Source organism: Amphibalanus amphitrite, unplaced genomic scaffold (genome assembly GCF_019059575.1).
Source record: "Amphibalanus amphitrite isolate SeventyFive unplaced genomic scaffold, NRLGWU_Aamphi_draft 000106F_arrow, whole genome shotgun sequence".
Classification (NCBI taxonomy): Eukaryota; Metazoa; Arthropoda; class Thecostraca; order Balanomorpha; family Balanidae; genus Amphibalanus; species Amphibalanus amphitrite.
Window position 1 is genome coordinate 1037724 of NW_024881601.1, and position 5896 is coordinate 1043619.

General features: G+C 46.7%; 1 long non-coding RNA gene across 1 annotated transcript; it reads right to left on the bottom strand.

Moving 5' to 3' along the window:
* Positions 1-993: 993 nt before the first annotated feature.
* LOC122380793 lies at positions 994-5005 on the bottom strand. The gene is made up of 3 exons (XR_006256386.1): positions 4873-5005; positions 2015-2208; positions 994-1410 (listed from the first exon to the last, which is right to left on the bottom strand). It is a non-coding gene; the product is annotated as an uncharacterized LOC122380793 (long non-coding RNA).
* Positions 5006-5896: the final 891 nt, after the last annotated feature.

The following is a 5896-nucleotide window of genomic DNA, read 5'->3' on the forward strand; positions in this document are numbered from 1 at the left end:
TGTAGATTTGGTGAGCGTTTCAAGATTGCATGTTTTTTGCTCATTTTTGCTCGAACATGACCTCAGTTTGACCTCAATAACTCCTGACCTAAGGTGACCTAAGACTTGAAATTTGGTGTGAAGGTGTCAAATTGATGCCCGAGGAGGTACTGAAAATTTGGCGGCGCTGCGCGCCGCCGTTTTCTTGCTATTCAGGAAAAACCACAGGGGGGGGCCAAAATGGCCCCCCCCCCAACGGGGCGAGGGTTAATGCTAATAGAGGAAGGTAGTTTAGGAAGGTAGTTGCGTGTTTATATTTCTATATTGTCTTGTGTTTTAGACTTTGCGTGTCTGGCTTCGAATTTAACTAGACATTTAGTGCACGTGTATGTTACTTTTAATGGACACTGATTTACGTGCATTTTAAGGTGTGTGTTTTATCCGCGTTTATTTCTATTTTTAAGTGACATCATTTGTACATGCACCTGGTGTCAATAAACTCTACAACTGCTACTACTACTACTACTACTACTACTACTACTATTGTGGAAGCTTACTCGTAAGAGCACAAGTAGCAGGTAAATGCCTCCTATAGTTACATTCTTTTCATGAGTGTACCTAATGCTTTGCTTCCAAACATTTCACTAATTTGCTGATATTTGTCATTTTGTTGATTGCAGGAATAAAATTACAAAGGAGGCGTGTTTTTATACTTTTCTTTTCATAGATACTCTCGATTATTTATATACACTGTGCTCTCGATAAGATATACAGTTATGACACGTTACTTAGAGGTTAAAGGGTTGATTGAACTACGAGTATATAGGGTAAAAACGTAACCACTTCTGTCTCCTATCACATGTATGTTCTTACTCATCCGTGCCCCTGGACAAGTTCTATGGCACCTAACCTTTTTCCATGATCGCGATCATTGATCAGCTTACCTTGGAAGACAATTATTTATACGATAGATCGTGTAACGGCCGAGGGAGCTCGAGACAGACTTGAAACATATTGAGGTCGAAATAAGTTTATTTTCACAAGCGTTAGCTACATACATACACTGCACGGGTATAGCCCATTCAATCATAGATTTACTTTAGTTTATAGCCAGATGTCAACTAAAAATCTAGCGTTATTTTCATGGCTTCAAGCAAAGATAAGAAAAAACCTTCCCAGCACCACTTTTACTACTGCAGCATTTTGCTTCCAGATGAATTATGTACCGACCACAGTCCGGATGTTCTCCTCACAGATCTGCGAACGTGATACGATTTTCACGAGCCGATTAGCAAGCGTTGTCTCCTCGTCGGCTGACCTGCTGCAGCCGTTGGTCGGAATGCAGGCTGCAGCTGGCAGCTAAGCAGCTGGGAAGATCCCAGCTGCAGCTCTGAGGCCTCGGGCTGCAGTGGCCGCAGCTGCAGCCCTACCCTGTCACACATGAAAACGGTCACTGGTCAGAGGCTATTCTGTCACGATGCCGGCTCACTGGTGTGACACTGCAATGTATAGGGCGAAACAAGGACGAACAAACAAGAACAATAGGTGAAATGGTATAGGATTTTAAGACTAACAGTCATTTTATTGGCGCCCTATCTCGGGAAATTATAGGCTAAGCTCAAATATTTTACGTCAATAATAATTATTCAAGTATCAATCGCCTTGCATCTCTGCACATATGTTACAGACGTTTTAGTTGTGCTTCCTGCCCCATGGCGTGGGCGTCTTACCCACCCACGGGGTAAGATGCCCGAAATGACTTGTTCGAGGAAGACGCGTGTTCTTCCTAGCAAACGAATTTGCGGGAGTTAGTGTAATTGCTCTATTGTCAAATTGAATACATGTCAATAAAATCGCTTATCTAGCAACAAACCTCAAGTTTCTCCGCGAAAACACTTTAAGCTTAATTAACGGGGGTGACTTGCCCCACTCTCCCCTACCTCATGCTCGCAGCGCCAATACTTATGCTTAATTTCTTTTCATTCTTTTTTTTTCTTTACAATCGTCCCTCTTCTTCCAGACGCTTTTTTCTCACCTTACTTTCTCTTGTCTTGAAAGTCGCCCAGCGTGTCTTTCGTTGTATCAATGACTCTGCCAGCGATATCAAGTCCCTTGATAATCACATCCAGGGCCTTCTGTCTGCGCTCTCTACGATCCACCTCCTGTCCTTCGGTGGGCAACAGCAGCAGCAGACAGCAGAGCAGCGTCAAAGCGCAGACCACCTTCATACTGCCGGCGCGTGAGTCGCATTAGAATCACAATTTTTGGTGCACGGTTAGAACATAGCATGGCATTGGCCAATTTTGTTCGTCACATGGTTGCGAGCGAGCTAGCGCAGCGAGCGAAGCGAGTTTTTCAATATAACGGAAGAATCTCAGTATGAGCGGCCCAGCCCGGCCCGGCCTGTAACGCTTTTGAGAGGCTTATATCTCAGCAACCGCTAGACTGATTGGCCTGCGGTCTTTTTTGCTGGGTAGCCCCATTCCTTCTACCCCGTAATTGACTACTTTTGATACATCTCAGTGACCGTCGTGGCACGTGCCACGTGAAAAGTCAAGGGTGTTCAAGCTGTTTGGCAAAAGTAGTGATTTTGAGAGGCTCATATCTCAGTAGCCGCTTGGGCAATTGTCTTGCGGTAATTTTTGTAGGGTAGCTGCATCCCTTCTACCAAAGGTCGGATACTCTTGATCTATGTGAGTGACCCCCACTGCACGTGCGAAATACAAAGAGAAGAGGTGGGGTACTCCACGATAGATCGTACCACTTTTTTCCAATTTGACACCCTCATCTCTCGGAATTTGACGAAAATTTGTCTCAGGGGTACCTAATCAGGGACTCTGAATCCACCTGTAACAATTTCAGGCTTATCAGAAGAGTATTTTTTGAGTTATGGTGTTTGACATTTTTTGGATCATGCTTTGCAGCGCTAAGTTTAGCGGGCTGTAACTCTAAGACGGATTATTCAAATGCCAAAATGTTATACCAGTAAAACGCCTTTTGGGCGAAGAACGAGCGAGCGAGTTAGTGAGCCCTGCACGTGCGGAAGGGCAAGAGGGTACTTCCAACGGACTTGCGCAAAGCACCCTTCTAACTGGTCGCTAGCGGTGTACCAAATCTGAACGCGATCGGCCCAGCCGTTCCTGAGATCTGGAAGCGGCATTCTGCACGTGCGCACGTGCAAATGGGGTTCAAACTAACTTTTGCACGGCACCCTACTAACTGGTCCCCAACCGTGTACCAAATTTGAGCGCAATCAGCCCAGCCGTTCTCGGGATCTGGAAGCGCCCCCTGCACGTGCGCACGTGCAGTAGCACCTTAACCGCAACACATGGCCTGCATTGTCTGGTGGGTGCCTACCTGTATGCCAAGTTTCAGCGAAATCGCCCCGGTAATTACCGAGTTATTAAAATGGGAACAAATTTGACACCTCTTATTGTGGTATTTTGCACGTGCACTGGCGGTGACCCATATGCATCGAGAGTATCCTATTTTTGGTAGAAGGGATGCTGCTACCCTACAAAAATTACCGCAAGCCAATCGCCCAAGCGGCTGCTGAGATATGAGCCTATCAAAATCACCACTTTTGCAAAACAGCTTGAACACCCTTGACTTTTCACGTGGCACGTACCACGACGGTCACTGAGATGTATCAAAAGTAGTAAATTACGGGGTAGAAGGGATGGGGCTACCCAACAAAAAAGACCGCAGGCCAATCGGTCCAGCGGTTGCTGAGATATAAGCCTCTCAAAAGCGTTACAGGCCGGGCCGGGCCGGGCCGGGCCGCTCATACTGAGATTTTTCCGTTATATTGAAAAGACTCACTTCGCTCGCTGCGCTCGCTCGCTCGTAATAACATTGAACTTGCAATGAAACAGAGATTAATCTGTATTTTTGAAATTTCAAAAAATACGCTATTTTTGATACATGACATATCGAGTTTTCTCTCATCTGTATTTTTTTGGACTTTGAAACATTTTGAAACATTTTCTCGTTTTTTCCGCGAAGCTCTAGCTCGATCAGGGGCCAAACGGCAAGGGAGTGTCCAACCGACCACCCCCCCCCCCCGCCCCTACACATTAGAAGCTGGCAAACGCCGCACACATGCGAGGGTTGAAAGTACCGCGCAAAGTGACGGTGGATCCATCAAGCCTGACCGATGAAGGACTGCTAAATTTGAGTCACCGAAGCAATGAACATCCTCGTCCATTCCCCAGGTCAATTGGTTCGGTGACTTTAAATTATAGTAGGCCCTTCCTCGGTCAGGCTCGATGGATCCACCGTCACTTTGCGCGGTACTTTTAAGACAGACCGTACATATACCTAGCCGGCAGGACGCCTGACGGTTGACCTGACCTGATCTGACCCAACCTGGCCTAAATGGATAAAGACATCATCTGTGGTAAAACTGACATGAAAGTCGTGATCAGCACCCCGAAAACCCTATATCAGCTTCACTTTACGAAGTTCTAGCAGGTTCCGATTTTCCCGACTTTTGGGTCATTGACCTGACCTGGAAGGTCAACCAATGACCTAGGACCTTAAAATTGGGCATCATCGGCTTCCTTTCGTCACGGGCAACACGCTCGTTTTTTTCCGAGAAGCTCTACATGGCTAAATCAGGGACCAAACGGCAAGGGGGGTCCGACCGACCCACCTACACGTTAGAAACTGACAAACGCCGCACACATGCGAGGGTTAATTAATCACTATTAGTGTTTAGCTAACGATCAAAGAATGCCTTTTGTGCACATAGGTACCTACTACCTACGCTTCATTCAAAATGGATTATGGAAATTGGAATCACCAGACATCTTACATCCCACCGACTTTGTTTTCATCCAACTGCATACTTAATTTTGAAAGCAGTTAGAATTTGGGAAGCCAAAATCTCACCTGGCAAGTATTTCCCTGCTGCTGTCTTGACAGGGCCCGTTCTTCAAGTGGCATGTGTTCCTCATGCAGCCCACTCATTTTATACACGCGTCTTCTACTGCCCCAGGCCGGGCTGGCCCGTCAGACAAAGGCATGTGTGTTTGTGTGTTTTCTCGGCCGCATATATTTTCGAGGCATGGCTAAGTTAGGCCTTGGCAGTTTCCGACTGGTGTCGATGCTGCGCGAAGGACATAGAGCCACTTGACATTCTGCAGGGGACTAATACCACCGTCATGTGACTGGGGAAGGTGTTGACGAATGACGAAGCTCGGTGCAATGCATCAACGCGACACGTTTTATCAACTTAGCACCATATTGATATTCGTGAGTCCACTGTTTCATGTAATTTTAAGCCAAACATCCGTCCGACAGCGCCTGATGCTGAGTGACAGGGGATTCACTGAATTCACTGAATTGACTGTCTGGTCTGTCAATGCCAACAGCGATTCGGGCTCACACCGGTCCCCCCCCCCCCTCCCCCTGACACTTTGGCTGCTCGTTCCCTGCCAGATAATGATGAAATTGGTAGGATAAGTCAAAAGATGTAGCACAGTTTTATGCTTTTTTCATCTTATTCTTCACCATCCAGCATACACCTTCCCTTCATCGCCCCAAAGCACAATTATTTCATTAACCTTCTTAATTCCAATCTCCCCCGTGTGGGATAGTGAATAAGGTGTCCGTCTCGAAGTTCGCGGTTTTGGCGAGTTCGTGGCCTGGGAGTTCCACAACGTCGCTTGCCAAAAGGCTCTTTCAAATATATTCAGACAGATTGAAACTAACGAGAGAGCCCGCCAGCTTCGCTTTCATGACGGCTAATTGTCACGCTTGACCTGGGAGGACCGTGTCTTAACCTTCCTGCGACATGCGAAATTGCCGAGGGATAACCCTCGCCGGCTAAGGGGGGGGGGGGCGGCCCTAATATATTTTTTCGCGATAGCTCAAAGCACGCAGGTGATAGAGAGCTGAAACTTGAAAATGCCTG